We start from the raw sequence: 19,739 nt of genomic DNA, 5'->3' as shown, positions 1-19,739 counted from the left end.
GGAAGCTTGGTGGGCTGCCGTCTGTGGGGTCACACAGAGTCGGACACGACTGAATCGACTTAGCAGCAGCAGCTCTGGGAATAAGGAACTGAGAGCAGATTTAAATCAGGTCAGGGGAGCCCACCAAAGGAGATGGGCAATGATGGGTGAGGATGAATAACATGGTAACCAAGGGACAAGACTAAACTATACTAACACACAGCAAATTACATACCAAGCCTACCAGACTGGAGGCTCCAGCGAGGCAGGGTTACTTGTTAGGGCTTTGCTCTTCAATACCCGAAGCCACTGGCTACAGATGGCTACGGAACACTTGAGATGTGGCTAGAGCCACTGAGGAACTAAATTTAAATTCTTTATTTCTTCTTAATGTAAATTTAACTTAAAAACTGATCCTCAGTATACTTATTGGAAAACTTTTCAGTATGCTCGGATCAACTATGAATCTACTTTTCAGTTGTAAATTTCACGGAATCTAAATACAGGTCAAGTATTAATCTTTCCAACAAAAATCCAGCATCCTAATTGAGATGTGCTCTAAGTATAAAATTGCCCATGGGATTTCCCAGGCAAGAATACTGGAATGGGTTGCCATTTCTTCCTCCAGGGGATTTTCCCCACCCAGGGACTGAATCTGGAGCTCCTACATTGCAGGCAGATTCTTTACTGCTGAGCCACCTAGAAAGCCCAGGTATAAAATACACACCAATTTCAAGTACGGTGTGTATTTTTAGTATGAGAAAAAAAGAACATGAAAAATCTCAATATTGTTTCATATTTACTACATGGTGAATTGATAATATTATTAACAAATTGGATTAAATATTATTATTAAAATTAAACTCACTAGCCTCCTTTGGAGAAGGCAATGGCAACCCACTCCAGTACTCTTGCCTGGAAAATCCCATGGACAGAGGAGCCTGGTAGGCTGCAGTCCATGGGGTCGAGAAGAGTCGGACACGACTGAGCTACTTCGCTTTCACTTTTCACTTTCATGCATTGGAGAAGGAAATGGCAACCCACTCCAGTATTCTTGCCTGGAGAATCCCAGGGACAGCGGAGCCTGGTGGGCTGCCGTCTGTGGGGTCGCACAGAGTTGGACACGACTGAAGCGATGTAGTAGTAGTAGTAGCTTCCTTTTAACTCCTCTCCAAAAAAATTCAGAATTATATATGTAGTTTGCATTATTGTTCAACTGATGCCGTAAGGGCTTTTGCATTTCTTCTATTAGCCACAGAACTTTCTGGAATGGTGAAAAGAACCCTGGCCTAAGAGCCAGCTTCTAGTCCTTATATTGCCAGGGCTCCTTCATCTGACCTTGGGTAGGTCAATTTTCTCTGTGACCCAGTTTCTTCCTCTGTAAAATGTTGGTAGTTTCTACTTACTTTATATGGTTGCTGTCATGAAGGACTGATTACAAAAGAAACATAGAGACACTCTGTGAACAGTAAAGTGCTGACCCAATGCAAGGTGATGAAAGGAGAAGCTGCTCTATCAATATTTATTGAAGAAATGCACTCCCAAGCTTCCTCTCTGCAGTGGTTCTCTATCAATGACCTGAGTCTTGCCGGCGGTGGATCTGCTCCAGGTGTAGCTTCTGAGAGCAAGACGGTGCCGTGGAGATCACAGAACTGCCTGCAGGGGGCGCTCGTCCGGGGCCGCGTATCCAGAGCGCCCCTCGTTTCTCAGGTCGCCTTCAGTCTGCAGCCGGAGGGAACCCCCAGAGACGGTTCCCCCAAGCACAGATCCCACGGTGTCACTACAAAGGCCTGGGCCTGCTGTCTTCCTCCAGCTGCTGCTAACCCAGAACTGAATGAGACACTTTCACGGCCCAGCAGTCACCCTGGGTGCTGCAGTGACAGGGAACCTAGGTGGCTTGAGGGCTTGGTGAGAGTACAGCTCTGGACTGAGCTCCCAACGCCCTGGGTGAGGGGGAAATTGGGGGGAGGGGGTGGCATCTTCCAGTTCATCTGCCTAGAGGGGCCCCTGTTAAAATGTGTCTGTGTGGAAAAGACGCGCATGGGTGCTCAGTCACTTCAGTCCTGTCTCTCTGTGACCCCATGGACTGTAGCCCTCCAGGCTCCACTGTCCATGGGATTCTCCAGGCAAGAATATGGAGTGGGTTGCCATGCCCTTCTCCAGGGGATCTTCCTGACCCAGGGATCAAACCCAGGTCTCCTGCATTAACATCTGAGACAACAGACCACTATTTTCAAATCCCCAGAGTTCAGTTCAGTGCCTGATATATAGAACACACTCAACGAATCTTTGTCAAATAAAGTCCTGGTCTTCCTCCTGGTCCATTTGCACTTTAATACGGACCAAAGTTGGGCTCTCCTGGTGGCTAACAGTAAGGAATCTGCCCTCAATGCAGGAGACCTGGGTTTGATCCCTGGGTCTGGAAGACCACCTGGAGAAGGGCATGGCAACCCACTCCAGGATTCTTGCCTGGAGAATTCCATGGACTGAGAAGCCTGGTGGGCTATAGTCCATGCGGTCACAAAGAGTCGGACACCACTGAGTGACTAACACATGGACCAAAGTCTAACCTAAAGGAATAAGGCTCTGAATAGAGAATGCCAGTATTATTCTGTAGGAAAATTCTAGCAAGTCCCACGGGCTTACCCTGCTGCTGCCAAGTAAGATGAGGGTGCAGGTGAAAAGATGCCCCAGGGATAAATTATTTGAGCTTCAAAACCCTGAATCCTCAGCCCAGCGGTTTTCAAAGTGTAGTACATGGGCCAGCAGTCCCAGCAGCCTCTGGGAACTTGCTAGAAATGCAGATCCTTGGGTCTCAGCCCAGAGGTCCTGAATCAGAAGTCCTGGGTGTGGGGCCCAGTAATCTGTGTTTTAACCAGCCTTCCAGGACTAACTCTGAGGCACTCTCAAGTTGGAGCACCACTGGGGCAAGCATTTCTTGCCATCCTCCTGGGTGCCTGGCATCCTCTGGGCTCTGAGGGAACCCGGATGTCTGCCCTGAGTTGATGGCCAGGTCCTGGGGTCACTGATTCCAACACCAACAATTGCAGGAGGGCTGGCTGAGGGCTTCTCCCAGCGGCTGTGTTTCTGATCAGTCAAACAAAAAACTAGATGACACAGAAAACACCTGGGAGATCTGCCCCAGATAAGATGTGCTTCTAAGAGAATTTGAAAAATAGACTGTCTCATAGCTTGCGGGTTTTGTTCAGGATGAAGCAGGCCTTTGGTGGGGATAAACCGAGCTTTGTTTCCAGGACCCTTGTCTGAGAGAGGGCCATCTTAGGGCGCCAGCGGTCCTTGGCGACCAACAGCTGGGTCCCAAGTCCATAAGGCCAGAGCTCTTTACAGAGGAGCCACCTTCTCTAGACAGCACCAGATGTGACGAACATGGAGCATCACTGCTCGACTCATCTTCAAAGAAAGGCAAGACTGAAGTTCAAGGATACCGAAAGGAGGTTCTGTAGTATTTCCTGAAATGCCAGTGGACTCGCTGTGCAATGGCACCGAAGAATCCCAAGCTTTTTTTAGGGTCTTCACTTACATGACACTTCATTTTTCAAAACATATTGAAAACTCCTGTAGGTGTTAGATTTTTCAGAAAGCTGTGACTTTTGACTGTAGGCAAGAATTCGCTGCTCACGTTGGCTTGTTATAGCCGCTCTGTGATGTCATGATGTTAAGGGGAGAGTTTAGGTTCTTTCCTCCCTGACCCTGGTGAACTCCCCACAGGCCACATCCCTCAGACAAGCCCAGTCTGAGAACCCCAGATGTCCTTGGCTCACCCACACTTTGTAGCCAGTTTGTACGTTTCTGAAGGGAAACATATTCATCATGTCCGATCTTGAGCCTGAGACTGATCAAAACGTAAGACCGCCTTAAGGAAAATAGTTGTGTGGCATACAACCCCTCCAGCCGGCTCTTGGTCATCTAAGGTATTTCAGCTGTCTGCCAGACAACGGCCTCCCAGGGAGCTGATTAAAGGATCCTTGCAAAACAAACCGATTTCTGAGTCAGACAGTCAAGGACTCATTATCCATTAAGTAATTTATGGGATGCCTTTAATTTCATTTTGCATAAATCTAATTACAATAAAGAAACCATGTCTCCCAGAGTTTTCTAAATTTTAATGTGGAGAAAATCTTGAGGATTTCCTATTTTTAATCTTTAAATTCTTAAAATACATCATTTAAAAGAATGATTTTTTTTTTTCCTTCCTGTGAGTGGCTTAAAATCTGAACATCCCCACCTCTATTTCTGGAGCTTAATTTAAAATAGCTCTCCACGTGTGCGCTCCCTTGGTCCTTGACTCGGCGCATCCTGAGTGGGAGATGAAGATGCCTGGGCTGGAGAGGGACCCAGGGCAGCACCATCCGAGGCACTGGGCTAAGAGCCACTTGACCTCCAGGAGTGGTGTAATCCCGCCCTAATCACAGCCCCTGAGAAGAGGTCCCTTCCCACAGGAACCACAGAGGACCAGTAAAAATACAGAAACCACTGTGGTCCCAACTGCCAAAGCCATAGAGAACCTCACTGACTTTTCCAAGAAAGACAGTGAAGGCAGCAGCCAAAGTGATTGTCCCTAAAAAGATTTTTGTTTCCAGACACCTTTAAGATTTTTAAAAAATATATTGGAAATGTAAATGAAATCGTGCTTTGAAACTCTGGCACGGATTATGGGTAAGAACCAGTCAAATCCTAAGGGGAAGCAACTCTGACTATTCCCTGGAGGGACTGATGCTGAAGCTGAAGCTCTAATATTTTGGCCACCTGCTGTGAAGAGCGGACTCACTGGAAAAGACCCTGACACTGGGAAAGATTGAAGGCAGGAGGAGAAGGGGACGACAGAGGATGAGATGGTTGTAGAGCATCACTGACTCAGTGGACATAAAGCTGAGCAAACTCCAGGAGACAGTGAAGGACAGGGCAGCCTGGCGTGCTGCAATCCATGAAGTCACAGTCGGGGACGACTTAATGACTGAACACACACGTGGGTAAGAATGAAATTTTCTACCCTGGATTCCAGTCAGTTGCTCCTCTGCTTCTCTGAATAGCTGTGAAATGTCACCTAAGCTCTCTGAGCTTTGGTTTCCTTGTTTGGAATCATGAGGATTGAAAACACTGGCCAAAAATGTTCATTTGAGTTTTTCCATTAACATCAAATGAACTCTTTGGCCAACCAATACGTAAGCCATAAATGGATGTACTGTAACCAAAATATAATTAGCAGTATATATGTGGCTTCCCAGGTGCTCAGCAGTAAACCATAAATGGATGTACTGCAACCAAAGTATAATTACTAGTATATTTTAACGACTCTCTGTTTGGTGTCTAACTCTTATCAGTGCTAGATAAGATATCAACTTGCCTTACATCTGTGTTCCTACATACACACACACTGGTGGAAATGACTCCTATTCACTGTTACACATTTTTGCAAAGCAAATGAACTGTAGCTTAAAGAAAGTAGAGCCTCTTTCCATGAAGGTGGTACAAAGTATGAAGTCCTTCAGAGAATGTTAGACAACCCTTTGATGGATGGTCTTCAAAAACTACCTCCAAACCCTCGTTGATTCTAAGGAGGGAAAGAACCCGGGCTACCAGTGATGTCTTCATTTCATATGATACTTGTTCTTTTCAACATACTTTCAAATCCACTTCTATAGGGGAAATTAAACACTGGGGCACTCAAGGTCACGGAGTAAGTCAGATAAGCCAACGTTTCATGATAACAGAAATAAAAGGAGAAATTCCCCCAGGAAAAGGTTTCCTCTTGGACCTGGTATCTTACAGTACAAGTGAAAACTTCATAAAATCCAGAGCTCCTTTTCCTGCACAAACATTTCCAGCCCATTTTCATTGTCATTTCCAGGAATGGACAGAGAGAAAAAATCCCCTCTTCAGTTAGAAGATGAGAGATTTCTAAATATACTCCTGAAACTACAGCTAGATGGAACAGATTCAACACATACTTGTATTCAAATTACGTTTTTTTTGCTATGCCTGTGTGTTCTATCTAAACATTTATAATTCAGTTAGGAGCTACTCTTATTAGAATAAAAGCAATTGTATTAGATACCAGTTAAGACTGACAGCACTTACCGGTTTCCTGGAAGTCCAGGACCCAGTGGGTGCAGTCAGTTTAATTATCAAGCCATCTAGGCCTGAAAGCCAGGGAACCCTTTGTCAGAACTTCCATTTCCTGCCTCTGGTGGCCAGGACTGCTTTTCGCTTGACCCTTTTCCTTTTCTCTCCCTTTCTGTAATCACCAGCCGAATGCCTCGTTCATATGCCTGTACATGTACAAAGGCCAATTACCCCTTTGAACAAAATTTTTGTAACATAACTTTTATTACCAACAGATGAAAATCATACATAATCTAGCCAACATACACACATTTAAGAAAAATCAATATATTGTCATAACTGAAATACAACTAAATATCAAAGGAAGTAGAGAAGATTCTTGAAAGTCCCTTGGACTGCAAGATCAAACCAGTCAATCCTAAAGGAAATCAACTGAACATTCATTGGGAAGACTGTTGCTGAAGCTGAAGCTCCAGTATTTTGGCCACCTGATTCGAGGAACTAACTCATTGGAAAAGACTCTGATGCTGGGAAAGACTGAAGGCAAAAGGAGAAGGGGGCCACGGAGGGTGAGATGGTTAGATAGCATTGCTGACTCAATGGACACGAATTTGAGCAGACTCCAGGAGACAATGGAGGACAGAGGAGCCTGGCATGCCGCAACCCAGAGTCTCAAAGAGTTGGACACGACTTAGCGACCGAACAACAACAAAGCTATTTATAAAATAAATGTGTGTTTTAGAATGTCCAAGCTTAGGCAAAAGTATATCAGAAGACAGAATGAAGTGCTGGATATCCACAACTTATCTTGTGTGATGGGCACACAAATGCAAACTGACGTAGGTGTGACAGGTGATGTGGCCAAACAATTCCTGTTAAAGCTCCTAACAAGTTAAAGAACAATCTTGCCTCAATTTACATAGTTGCATTCTCGAAAAATTCAGTTCTATCGGCTGTCCAAAAAATACAAAATCAATTAGAAAAAAACACTCGTGCAAATACGTGAAACAGAGTTTTAAGATCTTGACCCAGATTACACAGAATAGCATTTTTACTTATGTGAATGTCCAGCTGTACACTCAGCACTCACTACACACAGACTAGTTTTTCACTCCCAGAGAGTCATATCCATTGCAAGATGTCAAAATCCATTACTTCCACCCATTACATTCCAGAGATGTTGCTTGGTCATTAGGACGATGAGGGGAAAATGCTCCTTTAAATTTCCAAGGTTCTCTACAGGGGGCAGTGCTATGTCCACTGTTGACAGTGCTGAGTAAGTCTGAGTAAGTAGACTCTGTTATAAAGTATCAGGATCATTAGTAAGGTAGATATTGGGGAGCGCTTGAGATCTAGACAAGTCCCCAGCTGGAGGATCACTTAGGATGCATTAGAATTAGAAGAGCTCACAGGTGGTGAAGTTGGTTGGTGATTCTGGCAAGGGTCCAGGAGAAAAGGACCACTTCAGGCCCAAACTTATACCAATGGGAAAGAATCTGCCTGCTGATACAGGAGACGCAGGAAAATCCCTGGGTCAGGAAGATGCCCTGCAGGAGGCAATGCCTACCCACTGCAGTATTCTTACCTGGAGAATTCCATGGACAGAGGAGCCTGCGGGATTAGGACTGAGCAATGCAGTGAAGGGAACTGTCAAAGAGGACTTCAAAATGTGGTCCTGTGTGAGCGGGAGGACAGTGATGCTCTGCCCAGGAGGAAGGAAGTTGGAGAGAGGAGGCAAATTGGAAACTGGGGCATAGAGGTCGTGGTCATGGGTATATAGTTGGAATTACTATTCATAGAAATGATAGCTACCACCACAGAACAGCTAAAATGAGAGAGAAAAGAGAAATACTTATAATAATATTTACATCTGTGTGTATAATCTAGGAGGGGCTTCCCAGGTGGCGCTAGTGGTAAAGAACCCACCTGCCAATGCAGGAAATGTAAGAGACACAGGTTCAATCCCTGGGTCAGGAAGATCCCCTGGAGAAGGAAATGGCAACCCACTCCAGTGTTCTTGCCTGGAGAACCCCATGGACAGAGGAGCCTGGCGGGCTGCAGTCCATTAGGTCGCAAAGAGTCGGACATGACTGAACCGACTTAGCACACGCATATACGTAGGAGAGAAAAAAGAAAGATTTGGACAGGGTCAAAGACACTTTGTTCAGTTATTTAGAGATGACAGAAAGAAGAGGAGCAGGTGGAACCAGAGGAAAAGAGTAATATGAGACAAAGGGTTTTCTGAAGAGTGTTACATCCAGGTGATGGGAGAGACATGCAGAGTTTCAGGGTGGACTGAGCAGTCAAAAATGATCAATGCCCCGATATCAAGGGTACGTGGACAACTGGTGGTGGCAGATGTCACCACTGCCTCTGCAGATGGCAGTTTAGCACAGGGGGAGGAGTGTGCTGGGGAACAAGGTGCTCAGTGTCTGGGGCTCCCCAGAATACCTGGGGCTGCAAGAATATCATGGAGCAGCCAGGAGAATTCTGAACTCTGGTGCTCAGCAGGCAGATGGCCCTTGATCACCGGTGGGCTTCTAGGGAAGCGACCTTTGTGAATCTGAGATCTGCTCTCAGCATCGTAAAGCCACCCTCTGTGGAGCCCCAGGAGCGAGGCAAGAACCTGCTTCTCCATCACTCTCCCCCATTTCCTTAGTCTTCTGAGTGGAAGGAGAAGAAACGCACGGGAGCATGGGAAAATGGCAGGATGGGGTTTGGGCTAGAAGAGGCACCCAAAGGAGGAGGAGCGACTTGGGCACTGGCCAGGGTGGGGTGGAAGGCTCTGAGACTGGGGCAAATAGAAGAGGGGAGCAAGGGCAGCAGACTGGTCTCCGGCTGGAAGGCAGGCAGATGGAGTAGAGTAGTTCTTACTCTGGCCTTTATATCTCAGTCCGGGAAGAGATATGGTACAGGCTGAGACCAGCTGAGGTGGGGCTTGAGATGTCCCCCAAGGATAGAGAGATAAAGCCACAGGTGTCAAACAGCCCAGGAAGCACCACTTCAGTGCAACAGCGTGAACTTGTTCTGAAATACATGATTTCTCCACCTGCCCTCAGCAACCTGAGAGCAGGAGCTGCCAAGTTCCTGATGTGATAATGCATCAGTCCTACCCCCTCACTCCAGCTCACCCTGCTTTATTCCCTTCCAAAGTCCTGTTCCTTGTCTGACACTCAACATATTTACTTACCTATCTGCTCAAGCTCTCCCTCAAGCACAATGTGATGTCTCTGAGGGCAGGGTCTGTCTGTATCCCTGCCATCTAGGGCAACATCAAAACTTCAGGACAGGGCAAGTACACAATAAATATTTGCTGAATAAGTGAAAGGCTGAATAGACAAATAAGTAAAAAGAACATACTATGCAGCTCACAGTTTGTATCGCCTGTATGGTTTGCTTTGTTCCCTCTTCATGATGTGATTTGAAACATCCCTCAGCCACTGTTGTTCTTGCTGTTAGTTCTCTGGGACTCTGATTTCTTAGCTTTAAAAACGAGAGGGTGCAACAATTTCTAAGGCCACTTCTGCCCTTAATGTTCTGTGATTGCACGGTCATTGGCAAGGCTGATTTAAGGAGAAATGTATTTTTAGGACCTCTTCTGGAAATCTTATCAGCCCGGCTGGGTTTGGCCTAGATTTGTTACCAGGCCATTTGAGCCCAGGGATCTAACAGGAGCAAGGGCGTGTGTGTGTTGGTGGGGCTGGGGAGGGGAGAAGAGAGGGAAAGGGGAGGGGTCTTTGGGGAGCTCTTGTGTTCCTGCACCAGAGTTCAGATTCAAGGAGGCTCTGTGCAGGCTCTGTACTCAGCACCCAGGAAGGAGCAGGTATTAAACACTGCAGTCCCAGGTGGCAGAAAGCACACAGATCTAGGTCTCAGGACCCCAGGGGTTTAGTTCTTCTTCTTCATGCTCTCTCTCCCACCAGAACAGCACGTAGAGCGCTACCATGCACCAGGAACTCAGCAACACTCCCAGTCCTGTCTTCATGCTGTGCTGGTGGGAGCTGCTCTGCTCTCAGACCTCAAGGAGGGGTCTGGAACTTTCTGAATGGAAGCACTACTGGTTCCTGAAGGTTCTCAGCAAAATAAATAAATAAAGATTGCTAAAAGTGGAAGTGAATTTATTGCTTGGTAAGACTGGGCTCCAAGAGACCCTGGTATTTCCAGCAAGTGAAGGCCCAGTTTTTGAGCCACATGGTGCTTCCCAGATGGTGCTTGTGGTAAAGAACTTGCCTAAAAATGAAGGAGAGGCATAAGGGACACAGGTTCGATCCTTGGGTAGGGAAGACCCCCTGGAGGAGGGCATGGCTACCCACTCCAGTATTCTTGCCTGGAGAATCCCATGGACAGAGGAGCCTAGCAGGTTACAGTCCATGGAGTCGCAAAGAGTTGGACACGACTGATGCAACTTAGCACGCACGCAGAGACCATCAACACAGGATACCCTGGGGTTAAACGTATCTCTGAAGGCAAACTAGAGACAGTAGATTTTCCTCTGCCCTGGTCCCCTTAAGTAACGGCCATTGCTAGGTACCCATTCTTCTTGATTTTTGCAAGCCGGTGTTGAATCCATCCCAGGGAGGTTCTGCTGGGAAGATCCTTCCAGCCCACCAACTTCTTTTCACTTCCAATCACATCCCACTAACTTCAGGGAATACAATCACAGAACCAGACACGGGGGGTGTCTGGATTGGATGTTCCCAGGGTTCAGAAGGCCCCAGAAGGATGCAGAATGCTACTTATTTTTTGAGCCTTGTGGGAAAGATACCAGCAGCGTCAGGCATGCAGGTGATAGTACCTCATTACTATCTAACCCCCAAAACTTTTCCCTACAGAGCACCATTCAACTTCAGCTGAAAAACCGAACCCAGGAATTCAGGATCAGGGAGAGACCAATCTATTCAAATAAGATTTTAATTTTGTTGTCATTTCACTCACCCTAGAAGTTAAAAAAAAGAAAATCAATTTCCTGCCACACTTTTTAAAGTCGCCATTGACAAGGCATGACTCAAGTCCCAAGTACAAAGCAGGCGACAAAAGACGGTGGCAGTCAACAGTTCCCCTTATCTCTCAGGAAATTGAGCTTACTGCTGGAATCGAAATGGACAACAAATACTTTACTGTGCTTACAACTTGGGGTTCTAAGTAATTTAAAAAAAAAAAAAAAAAAGGATAAATCTGGCAACCAAAGGGATATTCTATAAAAACGTCCAGCATGCTGAGGCTGGGCATTATCAGGGGTGACAACTGCTAATTGCTGGAGGGAGGTGGCATCGGCTCACGACTTGTGAAACCCCTCCTTCCTCCTTTTGCTTCGCTCTGCCCAGACAGGGCACTCCCTGGAGGCTAATCACCACCGTGGCGCTGCTTCCCTGCTGCCGCCAGTTGTCATTATTTCTAAGCAACGTCACCCTGTGCTATGTCACCATGGCAACACCGGGCCACCACTCGGAGGAGTGCCACAGGGAAACGGGGAGAGGAAAAAACGGGTCACGTGCGGAACCGCTCCCAGTCACGGGCAACTTCTGGGGTGGCAAACGTGCTTCTTCCCATTTTATGGAAGGGGAGACTGAGGAATGGACAAAGGCTCTCCTGCCTTCCGGGGAATGGAGGAGCAAACCGCCAAACCTTAGGACCACACCGTGTCCAGCTCTGTGCTCCCTCATTGACATGGCGGTCGCTCAGTCATTCGACAAACGAGCAAGCAGACACCAGACAGGGTGGGTGCTTTGGTATTTTGTAGGTAAACCAAGAACTCCTTAGGCATCTGTTTCAAAGTATGAACACTAAACACTGGTCTCTTAACTACATGTTTTGCACATTATTTCCAGACATACAATTTTTATTTAAATGTCTAAGTAGTTTTGCTTTCCCAGGTCTACCCAACCTGTGGACGTCCCTCAGCTCCTCAGTTGTTCTCTGCCCATGGCATTTCTTTCCAAAACAGATCCGTTTTCCTTTAGGTGTTTTTTTAAGAGATGTACTGCTGAGTCGGAAAATTAATAGCCTGGTATAACCTGTGATACCACCCTCATGACAAGCTCTCGAGTTACCTGTTCATTATTTTTCAAAATGATTTTATCACCCGCGTTCCCACGTGCACGCTTCAACTGCTCTTCTAACGCTGGTTATTCCTGAAACCAGTCTGACCTCCTTCTCAAACAGAACCAATGGCTTTGAATCAAACCAAACGTGACAAGATAAAATAAGAGAGAGAAAAAAAGGTGGAGTCTGAATAACACCTTCTCTGATACGCAGATCATCCTATGCCTACCCACTTAACAGTCTTTGCCTATTCCAGTACCCAAATCTTTTTTTTTTTTTTGGTCATTAACACTATGTATAAAAAAGCAACTTGACCACAAAGTAAAGCTTTTACAATTAAAATATTATTTTCCTAATGCAGTCTCTAACAGAGATGAAATTGGAAATAATTTTTATGATGACAATAAAACTTTATGTGTAGAAGTAAATGGGTAAATGGGGTTTTGCTTATTGCAATGGGTCTTCCTGGCAGCAGTCAGAATGTCTTTCTCAGGATTGAACATCAGTGTGCGTCTAAGGGAGACACGGATGGTTTACCCAAATCCACAATACTGAGAGTCAAAGACATCGCAGCTTACACAACCACGTGCCCTTGGGCCAGCCTTTAAAATGCAGACTTCCTTTGCCCCATTCCTTTGTTGCTAAGACTCTACTGATCAGCTGTCCATGAAAGCATTTGGAAGACTTAAAGCAGGGCACCAGTGTGAGGATTTCATTCCCAGGGTCCTTCCTGAGCAATGGTGGGAAGATGGCCACTGATGCTGGAAACTTCAATGAAGACCAGTGGCAATCCTGCAGCCCTGGCCAGAGACAACCCTGTCTGCACCGATTTTTCCAGGAAGAATGACTCAGCAGCAGCAAACATCTATTAAGCCTGGCTCCACGCTCTTCCCTGGGCCTGGCACTATAACTCCTCGTCAGCTCTGCTAACAGCTATTCCCAGGTCACATCTAGCTTCCCAAATGGTAGTTCCGATATGTCCAAAGAAAGCTGATAAAAAAGATCCCTGTCCCCAGGCCAGCAGTTTTAAGGGTTCCCTCTGGCTTGTCTTGCTGCTGCTGCTGTTGCTAAGTTGATCCAGTTCTGTCCGACTCTTTGCAACCCCATGGACTGCATATAGCCCATCAGGCTCCTCAGTCCATGGAATTCTCGAGGCAAGAATACTGGAGTGGGTTGCCATGCCCTGCTCCAAGGGATCTTCCCGACCCAGGAATCGAACCTGCATCTCCTGCGGCTCCTGCATTGGCAGGTGGCTTCTTTACCACCAGTACCACCTGGGAAGCCCGCTTACCTAAGTGGATGCTTTAGGTTACCCAATGGTGACCTTCAGAAAGAGAAGCACTCTGCTTACCACACGTCAGAAAGAAGATGGAGTGTTTGAATGCACAAGTCCCTGGGTAGACTATGGACCAACTATGGATAATTAGCTCAGCTCTTCTCATTACCCACCCAAAACACAGCTAGTTCATCAGATTCCAGGCAGTTTCTAGAAGGAAGGGGCAACCAGCATCTCTTTTTCCAAAGTGGAAAAGTATAAAGAGTCTCTGAAATGTACTTGCCTGCCCTTTGGGAGTAGCCTAATTGCCTAATTGTCAGAAAATGGGTAGGGCTGGGAGTCAGAAGAGCTTTTGCACAGTGACATGTGAGCCAGGAGATTTGGGGGTGAGTTTACTCAGTCATAAAAAAACGACCAAGCAGTGGTTTTCAAACTGTGAGCAGCTACGAGGCCAAAGGTAAACATGCAGTGTAGTTTACGGAAACATTGATTTTACTTTAAAAGTTTGGGGGTAAAAAGGGTGAGTCATTTAAAGTTATTTTTTAATATTAGAACATATATATATATATATATATATAGGCTTCCCTGGTGGCTCAGATGGTAAAGAATCTGCCTGCAATGCAGGAGACTCAGGTTCAATCCCCCTGGAGAAGGAGGGGCTATCAACTATGTCCCCCCATTCAACCCATATCAATTATGGCTATCAACTCCAGTACTCTTGCCTGGAAAATCTGATAGAGGAGCCTGGTGGGCTACAGGCAGTGGGGTTGCAAAGAGTTGACACGACTGAGCAACTAACATACATACACAGAGAAGACAAGATTTAGAAGACTTCAAATAAATAAGGAGACCTGTTCCGTCAGTCCTTCTAAGCCTCAGGAGACCAACTCCTCTCTCCTCTGCTATCATGATGCCTCAATGGAAAAACTTGAGAAATACTGAAGGACAGGGTCTCCTGGGCTGCTACTTCTACTTTTAACATCTAGGGATTGTGTTTCTTGCCTAGTAGTGAGAGGAATCTTTAGGGACCTGTGATCCAGTGGGGTTTAGTTTGTTAACTGCAGCAGGAACACAAAGTTCATTGCAGCGAAAGATTTCATCTGAATCACTAACCCTCCTCAAAGAAAATAAAGCTTTTCCAGGCCATTCACTTGCCTAAAATGATCATGGGGGTGTACTCTGGACTTGGTGTTACCTTTGGGGCTGGGCAATCTAATGTACCAATTCATCTCCTATAAAATCAGAGCTGGTCAAAAGCACTTGGACTGTTCATGTCGCTGAGAAGTGGTGTCCATTGCGTTTCAGCTGTAATTTGTTCACTTGGACAAGAGATAATCTTGCTTTAAGAAATCCATCAAATTAACTATTTTTCTTAGGAATTTACAATATGACTAAGGATAATATGGTAACGAAAAAGCAGATTTGGAATTGCAGATCATTTTATATCCCCACACATATAAGAATTAAACATGACAGAATGGGGGACTAGGTTTAAGGTCAAAAGAAGTCAAAATTAAGTTTAAATCAAACGTTTAGACTGAAAAAGTATTGAGGCATATGTTTTTCAGAGGCTATTACAGAGATAAGTTAGAGTAAGTTAATAATGTTAGTTTTTATCTTAAACTTTTATAACCAAAATTTTCATCAGCTACTTACTCCTGATATTTGCTAAATGCCTCCCTTCCAAACATAATGTAACAAAATCCTTCATCATGCTTCAAAAATTGGAATTTTTTTTTCATATTTCTAGGTGTGAATTGTGATTTTTCAAAGGGAAATCACAAATGTTAACAAATTTGGAAATGATTCAGTGTTACAATATTTTAATCTAGATATCTAAATGCTTCTTACTCAGCAACATTTATCAACCAAACTTCTATATGCTTGCAAAAACTGTATTGGAAAAACCCCTAAGGAAAAAAATCTAGTGCATTTTCTAGAATGTAAACTTTAAAAAAAAAAACACTATCTGATAATTTCTGTAATAAGTATAAAAAGAAGTATGATGTAACTGTAAAAAGAAAATTTTTGTGCATCATTATTCCTTAAAGGGAGGATTAGCTTAAGGATTTTTTCTAATAGAGTGAAAACTAGTAAACTTGGAATACATTTCATTTCCTTGGTAACAAATGAACGAGACACACAAGTGACGGTAGATTTTACTCACGTGTCAGAGGTTTTACCTCATAAGGAAATTCTTAGAATATAATGTGAGCTTAATATCTACATATGTTTCTGCTTGATATCATTTAATCAAGTCATGAACGTTTGAGGGTACACTACTATGAACAAACCATATATCCCGAATAAGTCTAAGCTGAGATTCCCTATGGTTGGGATGAGTAGTTTTCATTTCGTTATTTTAATTACAAGATGCAATAAATATCTGTTGAGTAGATAAAATGGATAGATGGATAAATGAGACAAAACCAAAAAAAAAAGATTCTCTTGATTTTAAATGTATATATGTTATATTTTCTATAAAGGAAACTTTTGTGCAGTCTAAATGTACTAGCCTGAACTGTGTTTTTAATACATCAAAACTAATATTTATGAGATGTGTAAGGGTCTGAACTTTCAGTTAGCAAGATGAAATATCTACTGCTGGTTGCATTATTAGTTGAAAATTCTCTGGGGAAGCCTGCATTCATAGCAGGATATAAAATAGAGAGAAACATCTGTCACTAACTATTTGCTTTTGAGAAGTTTCAGAAGATCAGCTGTTCAAAATTTTCAAACAGTCAGGAAACACAACAGCCAATACCTTAATATATAACAGGAATATATGGCATAACTATTGGAAAAGAAGAGAAAATGTTATCATTATCTTCAGATGATATGATTATATACCTAGAAAATCCAAGGGAATTAAATTTAATTCTCACTAGGAAAAAGTGAGTTCTGTTGAGCTGCCAGAAATGAGATAACTAAATAGAGTTAAATGGAACCAATAGTCTTCTTGTTCTCCAGCATAGCAATAATCACGTAGAATACAAAAAAGAAAAATATACCATTTATAATAGCTGCATAAAACAAATGGGAATAATGCCAACTGAAAGTGTTTTAGACAGATATAAAAATTAACAAACTATCTGGAGATATAAAGTAATAAGTGAATAAAACTGAGAGATTTTTAGATTAGTGCCTTCTTATCATTTAAGAATATTAGATCTTACAAAATTATAGATTCAACATGATTTTAATAAAATATTAAAAGGACTTTTTTGTTGCTGGAAGAGGTTATTATGATTATGGGAAAGAACTTAAAAATGATTTTGAAATTTATCTGAAGAAGACATAGATGAGGACAGAGAGAAATTTCTGAAAAAGAATCACAGTATATGGAATCGGCACTAGTAGATGGATACATATGCTATTAATCTAAAACAATCAAAACAGGTTGTTACTAACGAAGGAACAGATAGCTAAATCAATGAAACTGACTGTAAGTATCTCGAGAGAGACCCCAGTTCACCAAGAACTCAGGATCCAAAATAAGTACTGCATATGGGAAAAGATGCCTTATTCATATTGAAAAAGGTTTAGAAAAACTGAAAAGAAAAAATTATTTTGTAAACTCATACCGTTCCTCAAAATAAATTCTATGTTGATTTGATTAAAAAAGATAATCCACAAAATGGCAAAAGAAAATATAGGTGAATTATTCAGCAACAACAGGCAGGCATGTCTTTTGAAGAATTAAAAAAACAATGCATACAAAGAAAACAAAAAAGAACAACAAAAAGCCGATCTTTTATGGTTTCAATCGGTGGTGACGCGAAGCTTCTGGTTCAGTGTCAGCTTGAGTGCAAGTAGCTATCTAACTTCCCCCACAAAATCCCCAGTAAAATAACTAACAGTTGATCTAAGAAATGGGGAAAAAGAAAACTTTCAGCAGGGTTAGAAACAAGGAAAGTATATCAGACACATGTTTTGAAGTCTGTGCTACTACTATACTGAAAACCCCCAGCTTTTGCCCAGGAGTTATATTAAACCAGAAAACAACAGGTCACTGATCAGACTCCCTTGTGCCATAGAAACAGCAACAGCAGTGAGGCTTGGCCAGGTTGGATACGTCGCATACAGGCTGAGTACACGGAAAAGCTGGGTAGACAGAAGTAACCTTCATAACAAGAAATTGAGCAGAGGCGACACATCCCTACCAGGCAGCTCCTGACCAGAACCCCCTCCACCCTGTACTGAAGCTGTACCACCATGGAACTCCATCAAATTGACATCAAGGAATCTTTTACTTCATGTTTGAGGTGAGACGTTATCGACAGTCAGGTGGCAAGTGACGAGCCATAAACACAGATTTCTCTGCCCTGGTTGAATAAAAAGAAACAAGCCTGAGCAGACTTCCTTCAAGATGAATAAATGAATTAAAAAAAAAAAAGGCAAAAAACTAGACTTGTAAGGAAGATCCAATATGAGACCAATGGAAAGATTTTGCAAACTAAAACGAAGATCAAGATGGAATGCTCAAGGTTTATCATAAAAAAGTGGGAAATATTAAGATACCATCTTGCTTTGTGTTTTCAGTAAAGTTGAGTAAAATTCATGCTTTCTTCATGGACACATGAACTAAAAAAGGAAAGATGAGAAAAAAAGACAACAGACTGAACTTAAAAGGGACTGAGAGCTATCCAGAAATAAAAATAGTAGTTGGTTGACGTAAGAAAGGAATCTGAGTAAACCAACATTTCAATAGCAGATTAAAAAAAAACAACAACTTAATTTTATGCACTGAAGAGCACCGTCAGTGTACAAAATGGAATCAGTGAGGTGGAGAATACACCGGACATATTCATGCAACACATTCAAAGAGGACAAAGAGGAAAATGATCAGAAAGCTAGTGACAGCTATGGAGGTGAGAAAACAAAGATCCAACCTAAGAACTATTAATGCCTTAGAGAGAGAGAGTGAGTGAGAAGGAAACGAAATAGGAGCAATACTTAAAAGGTACAGGTAACAAAGTCTTGGGAGGTTCCGAAAGGAACTGAGAAAGAAGATCCAAAGAGAATTTGGTGCTCGAGGCAAATTAATAAAAAGCCTGTGAACATCCTAGCAATTATGGAGATAAAGGGAGATTTCTAAAATTATTAGCCTTTCTGCCCTCCCCCCCCAAAGAGTTAGCTACAAATGAACTCATTGGCTTCTGACTTCTCTTGGGCAGTACAAAACACTAATCAAAGTCAATAGAAACATCTCTACTGAATTTTGAGTGAAAAATGTATTACTCCAAATAAATACACTCAATCATATTCTATTTCCTGCCAGAAAGTGAAAAATATTCTCAAATATGTACTGGATCAAAAACTACAGCAGTTCCCAGGAATACCACTAGAGACAGATTCTGAAGGAAAAAAATTAGGCATCGGGATTAAATATTTATGTATTAGGATGTTAATCACAGCATGATTTATGAGAACAAACAATTAGTTTGCTTAAACAACGTAAATGTTAAGTGACAGGAAATGCTAAATAAATGATGGTATCTTCATATCATCGGACATTAATCAGCTCTTAATAACCACGTTTTCTAACCATGTAGAATATCAGATCCAAACACTTCTTCTGTGATATAAATATTTTATATTTTTTCTTTAGGAAGCAAATGTTCTATTACCAGAAAACAAAACAAAAAATATTTTAAGACAAAAATTCTAAAAATGCCCCCTGGGCTTTTATGCTTGCAAACATGTAACTTCCTGAACAATAGGTCAAATGTTACGAAAATCTAGGGACAATCATGTATAAGCTGCAAGTACACTTCCCAGCCTGAATAGCCTCAAATGCAAGAAAGTAGCAAGATAGAGAAATTACATTCTTTTGCTAAGTCTGGACATACTTTCATGATTGTGAACTTTGCCCAGTTAGATGAGATAATAAGCATATCATATGTCATAGACTGTTGTCCAAGTTGATCAGTAGAAATTATAATAATCAGTGTTACTGAAAAATAAGTCACAAGCTAAAGTACAGTTTAGTATTTCAACAACCTGATGTTAATTTGAATAATTCAAACTCACAGTGAGTGGGTAGTGGTAGAGGGGCTGGCCAACTTTTAAGAAAAGAGATTAAAGGAAAGAATGAACAGAGTGACAATGGCTTGCAAATTGCAGCTTTCCAATAATAGTAAAATTTGCATAGCACTTTTCATAGAACTTGGGAATAAAAATGTTACATTATAACTGCTGGTTATTATTTCTAATAATAAGACATAACGAATGGAAGCACCAAATGAGACAGTTTAAGCATGACATTCAGGCTATGGCTCCACTGTCTCATCACCTCCTTTGATTCAATAAGATTTTAGATAAAAAGAGAGGGGTTTCTTAAGGGAAAAAAGGCCTC

At 42.8% G+C, this 19,739-nt stretch overlaps 1 protein-coding gene across 21 annotated transcripts in view; it reads right to left on the bottom strand.

Annotated features, from left to right (window-relative positions):
• Positions 1-19,739, bottom strand: part of MBNL2 (muscleblind like splicing regulator 2) — a 161,740-nt gene that overhangs the window by 113,620 nt on the left and 28,381 nt on the right. For 6 of the 21 annotated variants that reach the window (XM_086330305.1, XM_086330310.1, XM_086330307.1 and 3 more), the window contains exon 2: positions 6,079-6,269. The exons of the other annotated variants lie outside the window; for them this stretch is intronic. The gene's annotated coding sequence lies outside the window, so the exon portion shown is untranslated. The remainder of the gene's footprint in view (positions 1-6,078; positions 6,270-19,739) is intronic. 21 annotated transcript variants of the gene reach the window in all.

The sequence above is a fragment of the Bos grunniens genome, chromosome 12, assembly GCF_055505025.1.
Source record: "Bos grunniens cultivar Pamir isolate PY7600 chromosome 12, Bosgru_T2T1.0, whole genome shotgun sequence".
NCBI lineage: Eukaryota > Metazoa > Chordata > Mammalia > Artiodactyla > Bovidae > Bos > Bos grunniens.
The sequence above is the reverse complement of the archived record's forward strand: the minus strand, read 5'-3'. Positions and strand labels throughout refer to the sequence as shown.